Raw genomic sequence first — 23,516 nt, forward strand, 5'->3', positions numbered from 1 at the left:
TCGTCTCCGACTTCGTGACCTCATGGACCAGCCCACGCCAGAGCTCCCTGTCAGCCATCACCACCCCCAGCTCCTTCAAGGTCAGTCCAGTCACTTCAAGGATGCCATCCATCCATCTTGCCCTTGGTCGGCCCGTCTTCCTTTTACCTTCCACTTTCCCCAGCATAATTGTCTTGTCTAGGCTTTGCTGTCTCCTCATGATGTGGCCAAAGTACTTCAACTTTGTCTCTAGTATCCTCCCATCCAGTGAGCAGTCAGGTTTTATTTCCTGGAGGATGGACTGGTTGGATCTTCTCACAGTCCAAGGCACTCTCAGAACCTTCCTCCAGCACCACCGTTCAAAAGCATCAATCTTCCTTCACTCAGCCTTCCCTAAGGTCCAGCTCTCACATCCGTAGGTTACTACAGGGAATACCACGGCTTTGACTAGACGGATCTTTGTTGCCAGTGTGATGTCTCTACTCTTTACTATTTTATCGAGATTGGACATTTCTCTCCTCCCAAGAAGTAAGTGTCTTCTGATTTCCTGGCCACAGTCTGCATCTGCAGTAATCTTTGCACCTAGAAATACAAAGTCTGTCACGGCCTCCACATTTTCTCCCTCTTTCTTCTTTCACCTTGATTAGAAGGCTCCTCAGCTCCTCCTTGCTTTCAGCCATCAGAGTGGTGTCATCTGCATATCTGAGGTTGTTAATGTTTCTTCCAGCAATTTTCACCCCAGCTTTGCATTCATCAAGCCTTGCACATCGCATGATGTGTTCGACAACACATCTCTTGTTTATTTCTTTATTGCCATAGATCACATGTGTCAAACTCAAGGCCCATCATTTTATGTTACCCTTAGATGCTGGACTACAACTCCCATATTCTTCCTCATTAATCATGACTCAGGTTGATGGGAGTTGTGATACAGTAACATCTGGAAGGCTGCCATTTGTTCTGTTGTGTCACGAAAGGGGTTTGGATCAAGACACAAGGCTTGTGGATGTGATGCCTGACTTTAAAACTCCCTTCACCTTTTCCCCAACCTCAGTTGCTGTTGGGTTGCAATTTCCATTATCCCCAGATGATCAAAAGTGACAGGAGTTATTGTTCAATAACATCCAAGGACCCAAATTAGTTAAAAACTGAAAAGCACTCACTGCTGTGTAAAAATATTATTTTTCAGGGATTCTCAATGCCCTCAAGAACTCCTTAATAAGGAACAGCACCAAGCAATATTAATACATTCACAGGCTTTATTTGTGAAGGAATGGGGAAACAAGTAGCTGATCAACATTTTTTTTGTCACAAAATTTTTCCAGACTAGTTTACCGTTTCCTCCCAGCAGACAGCCATCTAGCCTCATATACATTAAAAGTTACTGGAGAGGAATAGGGCTGTACAATCAGGCTCTAAGATTTGGACCCCCCAAAGAGGGCCGGACATCCAGTTGAACCTCCTGCCATTGAAGAAGATACAATCCAATCCCTCCTGCCAGATGACCATCCAGTTAAAGATACATATTAAGAGGTAGACATGATCAGCACCACATGGAATCTAGAATTAGAAGGGACTCCTCCCCCACACAGAGAGCTATTCAGTCCAACCCCCTTCTGCCATTGAATAAGACATAATCCAATCACTCCCGACAGATGGCCATCCAGCCACTGCTTCAATGTCTGGAGAAGGAGGGAGTCTCCCCTGGACTCTGAGGCAGAGAGCTCCACAGTCAAACAGATCTTCTTCTGGTTAGGTCTTCCTAATCTTTCGGAGGAATCTCATTTCTAGGATTTGAACCCTTGGCTCCATTGAGGCCTAGTCCCCAGAGCAGAAAGGTAGCCGGCTCCTTTTTCCATAGGACATCTCTTCTAATGCTTAGACATAGTTCCTCTCCTGTCCCTTTCTTTCAGCTTTCTCTTCTCAGAGTTCAACAGACTCAGCTCTTTAAGCTGTTCCTCCTCAAGAGAGATTATTCTTGGCTTCCAGGCCTTGGATCCTTTTAGCCACCCTCCTCTGGACCCCTTCCAGCTCAGACTCAACATCTCTTTTAATTGCTTGGCTTAGAAATGGAGACAGGGTTGTCATTCCAGGTGAAGAGGTCTGGCCAAAACAGAACAAAGGAGCACCAGGACTTCCTGTCATCTAAACACTAGATTCCTTTTGATACAGCCCAGAATTGTATTTTCCGCGGCTACATCACGTTGTTGGCTCATGTTCAGCTTGTGGCAGACTAATTCTCCCAGATCCCTTTCACAGACAGGACTGTTGTTGAGCTGTGGGTCACCCCTCTGCATTTCATGTCTTCTGCCTAACAGTAACATCCAACATTTCTACCTGTCAACAATCATTTTGTGAGGTTTGGTCAATCAGCTCTCTCTCATCTGTGATCCTGGTTCTTCTTTTGGGGTGCAAGTGGCCTGGAAAAGGATGAGATGTCAGTTCAGCACATGGCCTTTCCCCCTTTACATATAAAATATATAAGATGTATATATGATATGATAATCTATATTTAAAAAATGTAATGTTAGTTTGTGCTACCATCAGAACTCAAAAACCACTGGGGGAATTGACACCAAATTTGGACACAAGACACCTAACAGCCCAATTTATGTCTTCCATTCAAAAAATTGATTTTGTAATTTGGGAATTGTCGTTGCTGGAATTTATAGTTTACCTACAATCAAGGAGCATTCTGAACTCCACCAATGATGGAATTGGGCCAAGCTTAGCACACAGGGCTCCCATGACCAACAGAAAAAACTGGAAAGGTTTGGTGGACATTGACCTTGAGTTTGGGAATTATAGTTCACCCGCATCCAGAGAGCACTGTGGACTCAAACAATGATGGATCTGGACCAAACTTGGCACGAATATTCCATATGCCCAAATATGAACACAGATGGAGTTTGGAGGAAATAGACCTTGACATTTGGGATTTGTACTTACTTGGATTTATAGTTCACCTACAATCAAAGAGCATTCTGAACTCCACCAATGATGGAATTGAACCAAACATGGCATACAGGACTTCCATGACCAACAGAACACTGGAAGGGTTTGGTGGGCATTGACCTTGAGTTTGGGAGTTGTAGTTCACATACATCCAGAGAGCACTGTGGACTCAAACAATGTGGACTCAAACAATGATGGACTTGACACAAAAATTCCATATGCCTAAATATGAACACAGATGGAGTTTGGAGGAAATAGATCTTGACATTTGGGATTTGTAGTTACTGGGATTAATAGTTCACTACAATTAAAGAGCATTCTGAAACCCACAAATGACAGAAATGGGGCAAACTTCCCACACAGAACCCCCATGACCAACACAAAATACTTAAGGCCATCCAGTCCAACTCTCTTCACCAGGGCAAGAAAATGTAATCAGAGCCCTCCTGGCAAAGAGCCATCCAGTCATAAATATAGATAGACTAGCTTGGGGACCCGGCGTTGCCCGGGTTATTAGAGAAAGTGGATAATGGCGGTTTTGTATGCCAAGTTTGGTCTTTATTGGTCTTTGGATAACGGCTGCATTATTTTCAGGAAGTGAGTGAAGGTACTTGAAGTCCCATCATCCATGGGCCATCCTCCTACAGACAGCAGCAGGGTATAGAGTGGGTCGTGGGGGCTCTGTGTGCCAAGTTTGGTCTTTATCAGTCATTAGATGAGGGTGGCAGTGGTGTCAGTAAGTGAGTGAAGGTACTGCAAGTCCCATCACCCAAAGTCCATCCCCTTTCAAACTGCAGCAGGATGTAAAGTGGGTCATGGGGGCTCTGTGTGCTAAGTTTGGTCTTGATCAGTCATTGGATGAGGATCACAGCAGTCTCAGAACATGGGTGAAGGTACTGCAAGTCCCATCATCCATAGTCTCCCTCAAACATCACCAGAATGTTGAGTTGGCCATGGGGGCTCTCTGTGCCAAGTTTGGTCTTTCTTGGTATTTGGATGAGTGTCACTGTGGTTTCAGGAAGTGAGTGAAGGTACTGCAAGTCCCATCATCCATTGTCCGTCCTCCTCCAAACAGCACCAGGATGTAGAGTCGCTCATGGGGGCTCTGTGTGCCAAGTTTGGTCTTGATTGGTCATTACATGAGGGTTGCACCAGTCTTGGGAAGTGAGTGGAGGTACTTGAAGTCCCATCATCCATAGTCTGTTCTCTCCCAAACCTCACCAGAATGTTGAGTTGGCCATGGGGGCTCTGTGTGTCAAGTTTGGTCTTCATCAGTCATTGGATGAGGGTCTCAGTGGTTTCACTGAGTGAAGGTACTCTAAGTCCCATTGTCCATGGTGCATCATCCTCCAAACTGTACCAGGATGTAGAGTGCATCATGGAGACCCGGTGTGCCAAGTTTGGTCCTTATCGGAAATTGGATGATGTTTTGCAGTGGTCTCAGGAATTGAGCGAAGGTACTGCAAGTCCCAAAATCCATGCACGATCCACAGTCAAACCAAGGCATAAAGTGGGTCATGAGAGGTCTATGTGCCAAGTTTGGTGTTGTTCAGTCATTGTTGAGGGTTGCAGCAGTCTCGGAAAGCGAGTAGAGGTACTTCAAGTCCCATCATCCATGGCATGCCCTACTCCAAACCGTATTAGGATGTAGAGTGGGTCATGGGGGCTCTGTGTGCCACGTTTGGTTTTGTTTGGACATTAGATGAGGGTTGCAGCAGACTTGGGAAGGGAGTGGAGGTACTTCAAGTCCCATCATCCATGGTCTGTCCTCCTCGAAAGTGCACCAGGATGTAGAGTGGGTCATGGGGACTCTGCTTGCCAAGTTTGGTCTTGATCAGTCATTGGCGAGGGTCGCAGTGATCTCAGGAAGTGAGTGAAATGATTGCAAGTCCCATCATCCATTGTCAAATTCTTCCAAACCGCACCAGGATGTAGAGTGGGTCATGCAGGCTCTCAGTGTAAATTGTGGTCCTGATCCATCATTGTTGGCAGTTGTAATGGTTTTAGGAAGGGAGTTTTGGTATTGTAAGTCCCATCGTCCATGGTGCATCCTCCTTCAAACTGCACCTGGATGTAGAGTGCGTCATGGAGACTCAGTGTGCCAAGTTTGGTATTTATCGGTAATTGGATGAGGGTTGCAGTGGTCTGAAGAATTGAGCAATGGTACTGCAAGTCCCATAATCCACGGTCCATCCCCGGCCAAACCACACCAGGACGTACAGTGGGTCATGAGAGGTCTATGTGCAAAGTTTGGTCCTGATTAGTCATTGGATGAGGTTAACAGCGGTCTCAGAATGTGAGTGGTGGTACTGCAAGTCCAATCATCCATGGTTCATAGTCCTCCAAACTGCAGTAGGATGTAGAGTGGGTGATGGGGGCTCTGTGTGCCTATATCGGTCTGTATTGGTAGTGTTCTGACTCAGCCCCCGGCCTTTCCTTTCCTCTCTTTGTCATCTCGGAATGTTGGATTTGAGGCTGGCCAATCAGAGACCATATGCAAATTTCCTTCTGTCATGCCCGTTTCTGCCATGAACCCTCTTCTCCACCAGGGGCTCCTATTGAAGCTGACCAATCAGAGACCATATGCAAATAGCAGCACAGCGGCAGCCAATCAGAACGCTGGCACATACACCTTCCGCCCTCCGCACCTCTGTCCTTCCCATACAAACAAACACTCTTCTTTATTATATACTAGCTTGGGGACCCGGCGCTGCCCGGGTTATTAGAAAAAGTGGGTAATGGTGGTTCTGTATGTCAGGTTTGGTCTTTATTGGTCTTTGGATAACAGCTGCATTATTTTCAGGAAGTGAGTGAAGGTACTTCAAGTCCCAACATCCATGGGCCATCCTCCTACAAACAGCAGCAGGATATAGAGTGGGTCATGGGGGCTCTGTGTGCCAAGTTTGGTCTTTATCAGTCATTAGATGAGGGTGGCAGTGGTGTCACTGAGTGAAGGTACTGCAAGTCCCATCATCCAAAGTCCATCCTCTTTCAAACAGCAGCAGGATGTAGAGTGGATCATGGGGGCTCTATGTGCCAAGTTTGGTCTTCATTGGTCATTAGAAGAGGGTTTTAGCAATCTTTGGAAGGGAGTGGAGGTACTTGGAGTCCCATCATCCATGGTCTGTCCTCCTCCAAACTGCACCAGGATGTGGAGTGGGTCATTGGAGCTCCATGTGCCAAGTTTAGTCTTGAGTAATCATTGGCGAGGGTCTCAGTGGTCTCAGGAAGTGAGCAAAGGTACTGCAAGTCCCATCATCCATCTCCAAATTTTTCCAAACAACACCAGGATGTAACGTGGGTCATGACAGGTCTATGTGCCAAGTTTGGTGTTGATCCGTCATTGGATGAGGTTTGCAGAGGTCTCAGAATGTGAGTGAAGGTACTGCAAGTTCCATCATCCATGGGCCACCCTTCTCCAAAACTGCAGCAGGATGTAGAGTGGGTCATGGGGGCTCTGTGTGCCAACTTTGGTCTTGATTGGTCATTAGATGAGTTTTGCAGCAGTCTTGGGGAGTGGAGGTACTTGAAGTCCCATCATCCATGGTCTGTCCTCCTCCAAACTGCACCAGGATGTAGAGTGGGTCATTGGAGCTCCATGTGCCAAGTTTAGTCTTGATTAGTCATTGGCGAGGGTCTCAGTGGTCTCAGGAAGTGAGTGAAGTGACTGCAAGTCCCATCATCCATTGTCAAATTCTTCCAAACCGCACCAGGATGTAGAGTGGGTCATGCTGGGTCCCTGTGTAAATTGTGGTCCTAATCCATCATTGTTGGCAGTTGTAATGGTCTTAGGAAGGGAGTGCAGGTATTGCAAGTCCCATCGTCCATGGTGCACCCTCCTTCAAACTGCATCTGGATGTAGAGTGCGTCATGGAGACTCAGTGTGCCAAGTTTGGTCTTTATTGGTAATTGGATGAGCGTTGCAGTGGTCTCAGGAATTGCGCAAAAGTACTGTAAGTCCCATAATCCTTGGTCTATCCCCAGCCAAAGACACACCAGGACGTAAAGTGGGTCATGAGAGGTCTATGTGGCAAGTTTGGTCCTGTTCAGACATTGGATGAGGTTAACAGTGGTCTCAGAATGTGAGTGATGGTACTGTAAGTCCCATCATCCAAAGTCGATCCTCCTTCAAACTGCAGCAGGATGCAGAGTGGGTCATGGGGGCTGTGTGTGCCAAGTTTGGTCTTTATTGGTAATTGGATGAGGGTTGCAGTGGTCTCAAGAATTGAGCAATGGTACTGCAAGTACCATAATCCATGGTCCATCCCCGACCAAACCACACCAGGACGTAAAGTGGGTCATGAGAGGCCAAGTTTGGTCCTGATCAGTCATGGGATGAGGTTAACAGCGGTCTCAGAATGTGAGTGATGGTACTGCAAGTCCCATCATCCATGGTTCATACTCCTCCAAACTGCAGTAGGATGTAGAGTGGGTGATGGGGGCTCTGTGTGCCAAGTCTGTTCTGTATTGGGAGTGTTCTGACCCAGCCCCCTTTGGCCTTTCCTTTCCTCTCTTTGTTATCTCGGAATGTTGGATTTGAGGCTGGCCAATCAGAGCCCATATGCAAATTTCCTTCTGTTATGCCCCGTTTCTGCCATGAACCCTCTTCTCCACCAGGGGCTCCTATTGAAGCTGGCCAATCAGAGACCATATGCAAATAGCACCACAGCGGCAGCCAATCAGAATGTTGGAACTTTCAGGCTGGCCAATCAGAAAGCTGTCAAACACGTCCGCCCTACATCCTACCTACCTCTGCCCTACGTCGCATACAAACACTCTTCTTTATTAGATAGATAGATAGATATGATTCCCACACACACACACACACCACACACACACACACACACAGATAATGTCATAGATTTGAAAGAGACTCTTAAAGAAGGACTATGATATGTTGCATATTCTAGAGTAGGCAAACCAGACACTCTCCACATCAACACTGACAAAGATACAACAAGAAATACTGTTTACTCACAAGCATAAAGGAATTACATATATTAGAAACCAACACTTTCTCATTACTTTATTTTCCAGATCACCAGATTGGGCCACAGCAACGCGTGGCAAGGGACAGCTAGTGTATATCTATACCTATATCTATATCAATATCTATATCTATCTATCTATGTATATAATAAAGGTGAAAATTTGTATGCGGCGGACAAAAGTGTGGCGGTGCGACGGGAGGAGTATGTGCCAGCGTTTTGATTGGCCAGTCTGAAAGTTCCAACATTCTGATTGGCTGCCCCAGTGGTGCTATTTGCATATGGTCTCTGATTGGCCAGCTTCAATAGGAGCCCGTGGTGGAGAAAAGAGTTCATGGCAGAAACGGGGACATGAGAAGGAAATTTGCATATGGTCTCTGATTGGCCACCCTCAATTCCAAGATTCCGAGATGACAAAGAGAGGAAAGGAAAAGACCAGGGGCTGAGTCAGACAATTACCAATACAGACCACACTTGGCACACAGAGCCCCCATGACCCACTCGACATCCTACTGCAGTTTGGAGGAGGATGAACCATGGATGATGGGACTTGCAGCACCATCACTCACATTCTGAGACCGCTGTTAACCTCATCCAATGACTGATCAGGACCAAACTTGGCACATAGACCTCTCCTTATTGTTTTTTTTTTAAATACATTTATTTCTTAGAATTTTCCGACACAAATATAATACCATCACATCCACTCATTGTTAGAAATTCAGTTACTAAATTACATTCTGGAAACATATAACATACCATATAACACATATCACATTATAATTACCTAGTGCTCTTATCTGTCTCCCCTTCACCTTGTGTCTTTCGATTTTACACCCCTCCTCCCACCTCCCCCCCCCCCCTTCAGGGAACAGTAAATATCTTATTTTCAAACTTAATTTAAGTGAACAATTGTATAGAGAGAATGGTTTAGCACCTTGTATCTTTCATTTCCTTCCACTTTTTCTATCAGTCTTTCCCATTTCTACATCCAAGTTTTCTTAAGTCGGCTTGTTGAGTATTTGCTTCTTTTTTCATAGATGTATTCATGGAGCATATATTCTGCTAAATACTCGTACCATTTTTTAACCTCCCATTTTCTATAATCTTTCCACCCCAACGCTACAATTGCTTGGGCAGCTAATATCATGTATTTTATAATTTCCTCCCAGTCTTTGCAGTTATCTTTTTTGTCTAATTTCTTTGTAAAAAGTTCTATTTTATTCAAGGCCAGTTTATAACCTATTATATCTTCCATTTCATTCATTACCTTGCTATAGAACTCTTGTACTCTATCGCATTCCCACCACATGTGGGAATAAGAGCCAATTTTCCCACATCCATGCCAACAAAGATTTGTGGTGTTTTTTGTCATCTGGGCTATTTTAATTGGGGTTCTGTACTATCTAGTCAATAATTTCCTTTGTGTTTCTCTGATCTTTATATGCTTAAGACTTTTAATTGAGTCAATCCAATTTTCTATTTCTAAAACTTTATTATTTAAATCTTCTTTCCGTATTTCTATCAAGGCTTGTTTCAAGTTATATTGTATTCCAATTAATTTCTTATAAATAAACCCCATCAGCCCTTTCTCCTTTTCTATTTTCCATTTTAGGATTTGGTCTAGGGCTGTTTCAGTGGCTTCTTTTTTCTTCTCTTTAATGATCCTTTGTTTTAATCCATTCCAAAGAAGCCAATTACCTTGACCGCATTTACCCTTTATTGTCTCCCAATCCTTAATTGTCCCATCTGAGTTCAAGAGGTCTTTTATCAGATTCATTCCATTCTGTTTCAACTTTGTTATAACCTTACCAAATGTCTGTTCTTTTCTATTGTCTAGAAACCCTATTGGGAGTATATCTACCCTATTAATTTGTAGGTTGTTTTGCCATTTTTTCCAACATTCCAAAGATGAGATCAATGGTCTCCCTTTAGTTTCTGTTAAGATTTTTTTATCAACCCGTCCTTTTAAACATGAACAGTAGTTCCATCCATTTATTGCTTTTTCAATTCTAGCCCATCTTCTTGAATCATCAAAATCTAGTTCTATCAGTCTTATTAATTGGCAGGCGTCGAAATAATTCTGTAAATTAGGGGCACCCCATCCTCCATTCTCTTCTAAGGAATAAAATACTGATTTGGGAATACGATTTTTATTTGTTCCTTCTATCCAATTTTTAATCGAAGAATCCCATTTTTGAATAATTTTGATGGGGATACTACATGGGAGTGCTTGGAACAGGAATAAAAATTTGGGGAGAATCACCATTTTAACCATTTTAATTTTGCTTGATATATCCCAGTTTTGTTTTTTCCAACTACCCATCTGTTTGTTTATTTTTTTCCATAAGCTATTATAATTAGATTGGATTATATTGTTAAGGTTTTTGGGAATATATACACCCAAATATTTTATCTTCTTCTCTCCTAGCTTTATCCCTGTAATACTCTGGATTTCTTTTAACTCTTTAGGAGTCAAATTTTTGTGTAATATTTCCGATTTTTGTATATTAATGGCCAATCCTGATAATTTCTCGAATTTGTTTATCGTATTTGTAACTACCTTTATAGAGTCCTCTGGTGACCCTAATAACACCATGGCGTCATCTGCAAAAAGGTTGATTTTCATTACTTCTGTCCCTATTTTTATACCTTCAATATTAACGTTGCTTCTAATTAGATTAGCTAGGGGTTCTGAGCCTCACCCTGGGAAAACCACCTTCGTGATCATGGTGTCTCCCCTGCCAGGTAAGTATGGCACATAGACCTCTCATGACCCACTTTACATCTGGTGAGGTTTGGCCGGGGATGGATCATGGATTATGGGACTTGCAGTACCTTTGCTCAATTCTTGAGACCACTGCAACCCTCATCCAATTACCGATAAAGACCAAACTTGGCACACTGAGTCTCCATGACACACTCTACATCCTGGTGCAGTTTGGAGGAGGATGCACCATGGACGATGGAACTTGTAATACCTGCACTCCCTTCCTAAAACCATTACAACTGCCAACAATGATGGATCAGGACCACAATTTACACAGAAAGAACACATGACCCACTCTACATCCCGATGCTGTTTGGAGAAGGACGGATGATGGGACTTCCAGTGCAGTTCAGGGCAGGATGGGCCACTAATGATGTGATTTGCAGTACCTTCACCCGATTCACTTCCCAAAGAACATTGTAGCCCCTACAAATCACAGTCCAGGCCAAAACTTGGCACACAGAGTACTCATGGCCCACTCTACATCCTGATGCAGTTCTAAGGGGGATGGACCATCGATGATGGGATTTGCAGTATCTTTACTCACTTACTGAAACCACTGCGACCCTCATCCAATGACCAATCAAGGCCAAATTGGCACACAAAGCCCCCATAACCCACTCTACATCCTGGTGCGCTTTCGAGGAGGACGGACCATGGATGATGGGACCTCCACTCCCCAAAACTGCTGCAACCCTCATCTAATGACCAATCAAGACCAAACTTGGCACACAGAGCCCCCATGACCTACTCTACATATTGCTGCAGTTTTGGAGGAGGGCTGACCATGGATGATGGGACTTTCAGTACCTTCACTCACATTCTGAGACCTCTGTGAACCTCATCCAATGACTAATCAAGAACAAACTTGGCACATAGACCTCTCATGACCCACTTTATGTCCTGGTGTCGTTTGGAAAAAAATTGGAGATGGATGATGGGACTTGGAGTACCTTCACTCACTTACTGAAACCACTGCCACCCTCATCCAATGACTGATAAAAGACCAAATTTGGCACACAGAGCCCCCATGACCCACTCTATATCCTGCTGCTGTTTGGAGGAGGGTGGACCATGGATGATGGGACTTCAAATTCCTTCACTCACTTCCTGAAAACAATGCAGCTATTATCCAATGACCAATAAAGACCAAACTTGGCATACAGAACCGCCATTACCCACTTTCTCTAATAACCCGGGCAGCGCCGGGTCCCCAAGCTAGTACATATAATAAAAGTCAAAGATTGTATGTGAAGGACAAAAGTGTGGCTGTGCGACGGGAGGAGTATGTGCCAGCGTTTTGATTGGCCAGCCTGAAAGTTCCAACATTCGGATTGGCTGCTGCAGTGGTGCTATTTGCATATGGTCTCTGATTGGCCAGCTTCAATAGGAGCTCCTGGTGGAGAAAAGATTACCAGATGACTAAGAGAGGAAAGGAAAAGGCCAGAGGGGGCTGAGTCAGTTACCAATACAGACCAGACTTGGCACACTGAGCCTGCAAGACCCACTCGACATCCTACTGCAGTTTGGAGGAGGATGAACCATGGATGATGGGACTTGCAGCACCATCACTCACATTCTGAGACCGCTGTTAATCTCATCCAATGACTGATCAGGACCAAACTTGGCACATAGACCTCTCATGACCCACTTTACGCCTGGTGTGGTTTGGCCGGGGATGGACTATGGATTATGGGACTTGCAGTACCTTTGCTCAATTCTTGAGACCACTGCAACCCTCATACAATTACCGATAAAGACCAAACTTGGCACACTGAGTCTCCATGACGCACTCTACATCCTGGTGTGGCTTGGAGGAGGATGCACCATTAATGATGGAACTTGCAATACCTGCACTCCCTTTCCAAAACCATTATAACTGCCAACAATGATGGATCACGACCACAATTTACACAGAGAGCCCGCATAACCCACTCTACATCCTGGTGCGGTTTGGAAGAATTTGACAATGGATGATGGGACTTGCAGTCACTTCACTCACTTCCTGAGACCACTGAGAACCTTGCCAATGACTGATCAAGACCAAACTTGGCACACAGAGTCCCCATGACCCACTCTACATCCTGGTGTACTTTCGAGGAGGACAGACCATGGATGATAGGACTTCAAGTATCTCCACTCTCTTCCCAAGACTGCTGCAAGCCTCATCTCCACTCTCTTCCCAAGACTGCTGCAAGCCTCATCTCCACTCTCTTCCCAAGACTGCTTTGTCCGAACAAAACCAAACTTGGCACACAGAGCCCCCGTGACCCACTCTACAGCCTACTGCGGTTTGAAGTAGGGCATACCATGGATGATGGGACTTGAAGTACCTCTACTCGCTTTCCGAGACTGCTGCGACCCTCAACAATTACTGAACAACACCAAACTTGGCACATAGACCTCTCATGACCCACTTTATGCGATGGTGTGGTTTGACTGTGGATCGAGCGTGGATTATGGGACTTGCAGTATCTTCGCTCAATTTCTGAGACCACTGCAACCATCATCCAATTTCCGGTAAGGACCAAACTTGGCACACCGGGTCTCCATGATGCACTCTACATCCTGGTGCGGTTTGGAAGATGATGCACCATGGACGATGGGACTTGCAGTTCCTTCACTCACTTAGTGAAACTACTGAGACCCTCATCCAATGACTGATGAAGACCAAACTTGGCACACAGAACCCCCATGAGAGACTCTACATCCTGATGCTGTTTGGAGGAGTACGGACAATGGATGATGGGACTTGCAGTACCTTCACTCACTTCCTGAAACCACAGTGACATTCATCCAAATACCAATGAAGACCAAACTTGGCACAGAGAGCCCCCATGGCCAACTCAACATTCTGGTGATGTTTGAGGGAGATTTTGGATGATGGGACTTGCAGTACCTTAACTCACTTCCCAAGACTGCTGCAACCCTCATCTAATGACCAATCAAGACCAAACTTGGCACACAGAGCCCCCATGAGAGACTCTACATCCTGGTGCTGTTTGGAGGAGGACGGACAATAGATGATAGGACTTGCAGTACCTTCACTCACTTCCTGAAACCACAGTGTCATTCATCCAAATACCAATAAAGACGAAACTTGGCACAGAGAGCCCCCATGGCCAACTCAACATTCTGGTGATGTTTGAGGGAGACTATGGATGATGGGACTTGCAGTACCTTAACTCACTTCCTGAGACTGCGATGACCCTCATCCAATGACTGATCAAGACCAAACTTAGCACACAGAGCCCCCATGACCCTCTCTCCATCCTGGTGCAGTTTGGAGGACGATGGACCACAGAAGATGGGACTCACAGTACCTTCACTAACTTCCTGACACCACTGTGAGCCATATAAATAACTGATAAACACCAACCTTGATATACAATTCCTTTCTCTAATAACCCGGGCAGCGCCGGGTCCCCAAGCTAGTCTATAATAAAAGAGAGTGTTTGTTTGTATGGGACAGAGGAAGGACGGAGGGCGGAAGGTGTATGTGCCAGCGTTCTGATTGGCTGCCACTGTGCTGCTATTTGCATATGGTCTCTGATTGGCCAGCTTCAATAGGAGCCTCTGGCGGAGAAGAGGGTTCATGGCAGAAACGGGGACATGAGAAGGAAATTTGCATATGGTCTCTGATTGGCCAGCCTCAATTCCAAGATTCCGAGATGACAAAGAGAGGAAAGGAAAAGGCCAGGGGCTGGGTCAGAACATTACCAATACAGAACAAACTTGGCACACAGAGCCCACAAGACCCACTCGACATCCTACTGCAGTTTGGAGGAGGATGAACCATGGATGATGGGACTTGCAGTACCATCACTCACATTCTGAGACCGCTGTTAACCTCATCCAATGACTGATCAGGACCAAACTTGGCATATAGACCTCTCATGACCCACTTTACGTCCTGGTGTGTTTTGGCCAGGGATGGACCATGGATTATGGGACTTGCAGTACCTTTGCTCAATTCTTGAGACCACTGCAACCCTCATCCAATTACCGATAAAGACCAAACTTGGCATACTGAGTCTTCATGACAAACTCTACATCCTGGTGCGGCTTGGAGGAGGATGCACCATGGACGATGGGACTTGCAATACCTGCACTCCCTTCCTAAAACCATTATAACTGCCAACAATAATGGATCACGACCACAATTTACACAGAGAGCCCGCATAACCCACTCTACATCCTGGTGCGGTTTGGAAGAGTTTGACAATGGATGATGGGACTTGAGACTTGAGACCTCCTGAGACCACTGAGAACCTTGCCAATGACTGATCAAGACCAAACTTGGCACACAGAGTCCCCATGACCCACTCTACATCCTGGTGTACTTTCGAGGAACACAGACCATCATCCAATTTCCGGTAAGGACCAAACTTGGCACACCGGGTCTCCATGATGCACTCTACATCCTGGTGCGGTTTGGAGGATGATGCACCATGGACAATGGGACTTGCAGTTCCTTCACTCATTTAGTGAAACTACTGAGACCCTCATCGAATGACTGATGAAGACCAAACTTGGCACACAGAACCCCCATGGCCAACTCAACATTCTGGTGGGGTTTGGGGGAGAACAAACTATGGATGATGGGATTTCAAGTACCTCCACTCACTTCCCAAGACTTCTGCAACCCTCATCTAATGACCAATCAAGACCAAACTTGTCACACAGAGCCCCCATGAGAGACTCTACATCCTGGTGCCATTTGGAGGAGGACGGACAATGGATGATGGGACTTCACTCACTTCCTGAAACCACAGTGACATTCATCCAAATACCAACAAAGACCAAACTTAGCAGAGAGAACCCCCATGGCGAACTGAACATTCTGGTGATGGAGAGGGAGACTATGGATGATGGGACTTGCAGTACCTTAACTCACTTTCTGAGACTGCTGTGACCCTCATCCAATGACTGATCAAGACCAAACTTAGCACACAGAGCCCCCATGACCCTCTCTCCATCCAGGTGCAGTTTGGAGGACGATGGACCACAGACGATGGGACTCACAGTACCTTCACTAACTTCCTGAGTCCACTGCAAGCCATATAAATAAGTGATAAAGACCAACCTTGATATACAATTCCTTTCTCTAATAACGCGGGCAGCGCCGGGTCCCCAAGCTAGTCTATATATATAATAAAAGTCAAAACTTGTATGCGGCGGATGTGTGGCGGTGTATGTGCCGGCTTTCTGATTGGCCAGCCTGAAAGTTCCAACATTCGGATTGGCTGCCGCAGTGGTGCTATTTGCATATGGTCTCTGATTGGCCAGCTTCAAGAGGAGCCCCTGGTGGAGAAGAGGGTTCATGGCAGAAACGGGGCATGACAGAAGGAAATTTGCATATGGTCTCTGATTGGCCAGCCTCAAATCCAACATTCCGAGATGACAAAGAGAGGAAAGGAAAGTCCGGGGGCTGGGTCAGAACACTACCAATACAGACCGAAATAGGCACACAGAGCCCCCATCACCCACTCTACATCCTACTGCAGTTTGGAGGAGTATGAACCATGGATGATGGGACTTGCAGTACCACCACTCACATTCTGAGACCACTGTTAACCTTATCCAATGACTGATCAGGACCAAACTTCGCACAGAGACCTCTCATGACCCACTTTATGTCCTGGTGTGGTTTGGCCGGGGATGGACCGTGGATTATGGGACTTGCAGTACCATTGCTCAATTCTTCAGACCACTGCAACCCTCATCCAATTACCAATAAATACCAAACTTGGCACACTGAGTCTCCATGAGGCATTTTACATCCAGGTGCAGTTTGAAGGAAGATGCACCATGGACGATGGGACTTGCAATACCTGCACTCCCTTCCTAAGACCATTATAACTGCCAACAATGATGGATCAGGACCACAATTTACACAGAGAGCCCACATAAGTCACTCTACATCCTGGTGCGGTTTGGAAGAATTTGACAATGGATGATGGGACTTGCAGTCACTTCACTCACTTCCTGAGACCACTGAGACTCTTGCCAATGACTCATCAAGACTAAACTTGGCACATGGAGCTTCAATGACCCACTCTACATCCTGGAGAAGTTTGGAGGACGACAGACCATGGATGATGGGACTTCAAGTACCTCCACTACCCAAGACTGCTGCAAAACTCATCTAATGACCAATCAAGACCAAAGTTGGCACACAGAGCCCCCATGACCCACTCTACATCCTACTGCAGTTTTGGAGAAGGGTGGACCATGGATGATGGAACTTCCAGTACCTTCACTCACATTCTGAGACCTCTGCAAACCTCATCCAATGACGGATCAAGACCAAACTTGGCACATAGACCTCTCATGACCCACTTTACGTCGTGGTGTTATTTGGAAAACTTTGGAGATGGATGATGGGACTTGCAGTACCTTTGCTCACTTCCTGAGACCACTGAGACCCTCGCCAATGACTAATCAAGACTAAACTTGGCACATGGAGCTCCAATGACCCACTCTACATCCTGCTGCAGTTTGGAGGAGGACAGACCATGGATGATGGGACTTCAAGTACCTCCACTCCCTTCCAAAGATTGCTGCAACCCTCTTCTAATGACCAATCAAGACCACACTTGGCACACAGAGCACACAAGACCCACTCTACATCCTGCTGCAGTTTTGGAGGAGGGTTGACCATGGATGATGGGACTTGCAGTACGTTTACTCACTTACTGAAACCACTGCAACCCTAATCCAATGACTGATCAAGACCAAATTTAGCACACAAAGCCCCCATGACCCACTCTACATCTTGGTGCAGTTTGGAGGAGGACTGATCGTGGATGATGGGACTTCAAGTACCTCCACTCCCTTTCCAAGATTGCTGCAACTCTCATCCAATGACTAATCTAGACCAAACTTAGCACACAGAGCCCCCGTGACCCACTCTACATCCTACTGCAGTTTTGGAGGAGGGTTGACCATGGATGATGGGACTTGCAGTATGTTTACTCACTTACTGAAACCACTACGACCCTAATCCAATGACTGATCAAGACCAAACGTAGCACACAGAGCCCCCATGACCCACTCTAAATCCTGCTGCAGCTTGGAGGAGGGTTGACCATGGATGATGGGACTTGCAGTACCTTCACTCACTTACTGAAACCACTGCCACCCTCATCCAATGACTCATAAAGACCAAATTTGGCACACAGAGCCCCTATGACCCACTCTATATCCTGCTGCTGTTTGGAGGAGGATGGACCATAGATGATGGGACTTCAAGTTCCTTCACTCACTTCCTGAAAACAATGCAGCCATTATCCAATGACCAATAAAGACCAAACTTGGCATACAGAACTGCCATTACCCACTTTCTCTAATAACCTGGGCAGCGCCGGGTCCCCAAGCTAGTATACAATAAAGGTGAAAGTTTGTATGCGCGGATGTGTGGCGGTGTACGTGCCGGCTTTCGGATTGGCCAGCCTGAAAGTTCCAAGATTCTGATTGGCTGCCGCGGTGGTGCTATTTGCATATGGTCCCTGATTGGCCTGTTTCAACAGGAGCCCCTAGTGGAGAAAAGGGTTCATGACAGAAACGGGGACATGACAGAAGGAAATTTACATATGGTCTCTGATTGGCCAGCCTCAATTTCAAGATTCCGAGATGACAAAGAGAGGAAAGGAAAAGGCCAGAGGAAGCTGCGTCAGAAAATTACCAATACAGACCACACTTGGCACACAGAGCCGCCATGACCCACTCGACATCCTACTGCAACCATGGATGATGGGACTTGCAGTGCCATAAGTCACATTCTGAGACCGCTGTTAACCTCATCCAATGACTGATTGGGACCAAACTTGGCATATAGACCTCTCATGACCCACTTTATGTCCTGGTGTGTTTTGGCCGGGGATGGACCATGGATTATGGGACTTGCAGTACCTTTGCTCAATTCTTGAGAACACTGCAACCCTCATCCAATTACCGATAAAGACCAAACTTGGCATACTGAGTCTTCATGACAAACTCTACATCCTGGTGCGGCTTGGAGGAGGATGCACCATGGACGATGGGACTTGCAATACCTGCACTCCCTTCCTAAAACCATTATAACTGCCAACAATAATGGATAACGACCACAATTTACACAGAGAGCCCGCATAACCCACTCTACATCCTGGTGCGGTTTGGAAGAATCTGACAATGGATGATGGGACTTGCAGTCACTTCACTCACTTCCTAAGACCACTGAGACCCTCGCCAATGAGTGATCAAGGCCAAACTTGGCACACAGAGTCCCCATGACCCACTCTACATCCTGGTGCACTTTCGAGGAGGACAGACCATGGATGATGCGACTTCAAGTACCTCCACTCCCTTCCAAAGACTGCTGCAACCCTCATCTAATGTCCGATCAAGACCAAACTTGGCACACAGAGCGCCCATGAACCACTCTACAGCCTGATGCTGTTTGGAGGAGGAGGGAAGATGGATGACGGGACTTCCAGTATCTTCACTCACTTCCTGAAACCACAGTGACATTTATCCAAATATCAAGAAAGACCAAACTTGGCACAGAGAGCCCCCTTGGCCAACTCAACATTCTGGTGAGGTTTGGGGGAGAACAGACTATGGATGATGGGACTTCAAGTACCTCCACTCACTTCCCAAGACTTCTGCAACCCTCATCTAATGACCAATCAAGACCAAACTTGGCACACAGAGCCCCCATGAGAGACTCTACATCCTGGTGCCATTTGGAGGAGGACGGACAATGGATGATGGGACTTCACTCACTTCCTGAAACCACAGTGACATTCATCCAAATACCAACAAAGACCAAACTTAGCAGAGAGAACCCCCATGGCGAACTGAACATTCTGGTGATGGAGAGGGAGACTATGGATGATGGGACTTGCAGTACCTTAACTCACTTTCTGAGACTGCTGTGACCCTCATCCAATGACTGATCAAGACCAAACTTAGCACACAGAGCCCCCATGACCCATTCTATATACTGCTGCTGTTTGGAGGAGGGTTGACCATGAATGATGGGACTTCAAGTACCTTGACTCACTTCCTGAAAACAATGCAACCACCATCCAATGACCAATAAAGACCAAATTTGGCATAGAGAACCACCATTATCCACTTTCTCTAATAACCCGGGCAGTGCCGGGTCCCCAAGCTAGTCTATATCTATCTATATCTATATCTATATCTATATCTATATCTATGTATATAATAAAGGTGAAAGTTTGTATGCGGCGGACAAAAGTGTGGCGGTGCGACGGGAGGAGTATGTGCCAGCATTTTGATTGGCCAGCCTGAAAGTTCCAACATTCTGATTGGCTGCCCCAGTGGTGCTATTTGCATATGGTCTCTGATTGGCCAGCTTCAATAGGAGCCCCTGGTGGAGAAAAGAGTTCATGGCAGAAACGGGGACATGAGAAGGAAATTTGCATATGGTCTCTGATTGGCCAGCTTCAATAGGAGCCCCTGGTGGAGAAAAGAGTTCATGGCAGAAACGGGGACATGAGAAGGAAATTTGCATATGGTCTCTGATTGGCCAGCTTCAATAGGAGCCCCTGGTGGAGAAAAGAGTTCATGGCAGAAACGGGGACATGAGAAGGAAATTTGCATATGGTCTCTGATTGGCCAGCCTCAATTCCAAGATTCCGAGATGACAAAGAGAGGAAAGGAAAAGGCCGGGGGCTGGGTCAGACAATTACCAATACAGACCACACGGCACACAGAGCCCCCATGACCCACTCGACATCCTACTGCAGTTTGGAGGAGGATGAACCATGGATGATGGGACTTGCAGTACCATCACTCACATTCTGAGACCGCTGTTAACCTCATCCAATGACAGATCAGGACCAAACCTGGCACATAGACCTCTCATGACCCACTTTACGTCCTGGTGTGGTTTGGCCGGGGATGGACCATGGATTATGGGACTTGCAGTACCTTTGCTCAATTCTTGAGACCACTGCAACCCTCATCCAAGTATGTGGAGGACAAAAGTGTGGCGGTGCGGCGGTGTATGTGCCAGCATTCTGATTGGCCAGCCTGATGGGACTTGCAGTACCTTCACTCATTTCCTGAAACCACCGTGTCATTCATCCAAATAACAATAAAGACCAAACTTGGCACCGAGAGCCTCCATGGCCAACTCAACATTCTGGTGATGTTTGAGGGAGACTATGGATGATGGGACTTGCAGTACCTTAAATCACTTTCTGAGACTGCTGTGACCCTCATCCAATGACTGATCAAGACCAAACTTAGCACACAGAGCCCCCATGACCCTCTCTCCATCCTGGTGCAGTTTGGAGGACGATGGACCACAGACGATGGGACTCACAGTACCGTCACTAACTTCCTGAGACCACTGCGAGACATATAAATAACTGATCAAGACCAACCTTGATATACAATTCCTTTCTCAAATAACCCGGGCAGCGCCGGGTCCCCAAGCTAGTCTATAATAAAGGTGAAAGTTTGTATGTGGCGGACAAAAGTGTGGCGGTGCGACGGGAGGAGTATGTGCCAGCGTTTTGATTGGCCAGCCTGAAAGTTCCAACATTTTGATTGGCTGCTGCAGTGGTGCTATTTGCATATGGTCTCTAATTGGCCAGCTTCAATAGGAGCTCCTGGTGGAGAAAAGAGTTCATGGCAGAAACGAGGACATGAGAAGGAAATTTGCATATGGTCTCTGATTGGCCAGCCTCAATTCCAAGATTCCGAGATGCTCAAAGAGAGGAAAGGAAAAGGCAAGAGGGGGCTGAGTCAGACAATTACCAATACAGACCAGACTTGGCACACAGAGCCTGCAAGACCCACTCGACATCCTACTGCAGTTTGGAGGAGGATGAACCATGGATGATGGGACTTGCAGTACCATCACTCACATTCTGAGACCGCTGTTAACCTCATCAAATGACTGATCAGGACCAAACTTGGAACATAGACCTCTCATGACCCACTTTACGTTCTGGTGTGGTTTGGCCGGGGATGGACCATGGATTATGGGACTTGCAGTACCTTTGCTCAATTCTTGAGACCACTGCAACCCTCATCCAATTACCGATAAAGATCAAACTTGGCACACTGAGTCTCCATGACCCACTCTACATCCTGGTGCGGTTTGGAGGAGGATGCACCATGGATGATGGGACTTGCAGTACCTTAACTCACTTTCTGAGACTGCTGTGACCCTCATCCAATGACTGATCAAGACCAAACTTAGCACACAGAGCCCTTATGACCCTCTCTCCATCCTGGTGCAGTTTGGAGGATGATGGACCACAGATTATGGGACTCACAGTACCTTCACTAACTTCCTGAGACCACTGCGAGCCATATAAATAACTGATAAACACCAACCTTGATATACAATTCCTTTCTCTAATAACCCGGGCAGTGCCGGGTCCCCAAGGTAGTCTCTATCTATATCTATATCTATATCTATATCTATATCTATATCTATATCTATATCTATACATATAATAAAAGTCAAAACTTGTATGTGGCGGATGTGTGGCGGTGTGGCGGGAGGAGTATGTGCCAGCGTTTTGATTGGCCAGCCTGAAAGTTCCAACATTCGGATTGGCTGCCGCAGTGGTGCTATTTGCATATGGTCTCTGATTGGCCAGCTTCAAGAGGAGCCCCTGGTGGAGAAAAGAGTTCATGGAAGAAACGGGGACATGAGAAGGAAATTTGCATATGGTCTCTGATTGGCCAGCCTCAAACCCAACATTCCGAGATGACAAAGAGAGGAAAGGAAAGGCCGGGGGCTGGGTCAGAACACTCCCAATACAGACCGAAATAGGCACACAGAGCCCCCATGACCCACTCGACATCCTACTGCAGTTTGGAGGAGGATGAACCATGGATGATGGGACTTGCGGTACCATCACTCACATTCTGAGACCGCTGTTAACCTCATCCAATGACTGATCAGGATCAAACTTGGCACATAGACCTCTCATGACCCACTTTACATCCTGGTGTGGTTTGGTCGGGGATAGACCTTGGATTATGGGACTTGCAGTACCTTTGCTCAATTCTTGAGACCACTGCAACCCTCATGGTAATAAAGACCAAACTTTGCACACTGAGTCTCCATGACACACTCTACATCCTGGTGCGGTTTGGGGGAGGATGCACCATGGACGATGGGACTTGCAATACCTGCACTCCCTTCCTGAGACCATTACAACTGCCAACAGTGATGGATCAGGATCACAATTCGCACAGAGAGCCCACATGACCCACTCTACATCCTGGTGCAGTTTGGAAAAATATGGAAATGGATGATGGGACTTGAAGTCACTTCACTCACTTCCTGAGACCATTGAGACCCTCGCCAATGACGGATCAAGACCAAACTTGGCACACAGAGTCCCCATGACCCACTCTACATCCTGGTGCACGTTTGAGGAGGACAGACCATGGATGATGGGACTTGAAGTACCTCCACTCCCTTCCCAAGACTGCTGCAACCCTCATCTAATGTCCGAACAAAACCAAACTTGGCACACAGAGCCCCCATGACCCACTCTACATCCTACTGCGGTTTGGAGTAGGGCATACCATGGATGATGGGACTTGAAGTACCTCTACTCGCTTTCCGAGACTGCTGCGACCCTCAACAATGACTGAACAACACCAAACTTGGCACATAGACCTCTCATGACCCACTTTATGCCATGGTGTGGTTTGACTGTGGATCGAGCATGGAATATGGGACTTGCAGTATCTTCGCTCAATTCCTGAGACCACTGCAACCATCATCCAATTTCCGATAAGGACCAAACTTGGCACACCGGGTCTCCATGATGCAT

General features: G+C 46.4%; 1 pseudogene; it reads right to left on the reverse strand.

Annotated features, from left to right (window-relative positions):
• Positions 1-1,220: 1,220 nt before the first annotated feature.
• The window catches only part of LOC137095432 (N-acetylglucosamine-1-phosphotransferase subunit gamma-like), a 45,120-nt pseudogene continuing 22,824 nt past the window's right edge, over positions 1,221-23,516 (reverse strand).

This window comes from Anolis sagrei, chromosome Y (assembly GCF_037176765.1).
Source record: "Anolis sagrei isolate rAnoSag1 chromosome Y, rAnoSag1.mat, whole genome shotgun sequence".
In the NCBI taxonomy this organism is placed as follows: Eukaryota; Metazoa; Chordata; class Lepidosauria; order Squamata; family Dactyloidae; genus Anolis; species Anolis sagrei.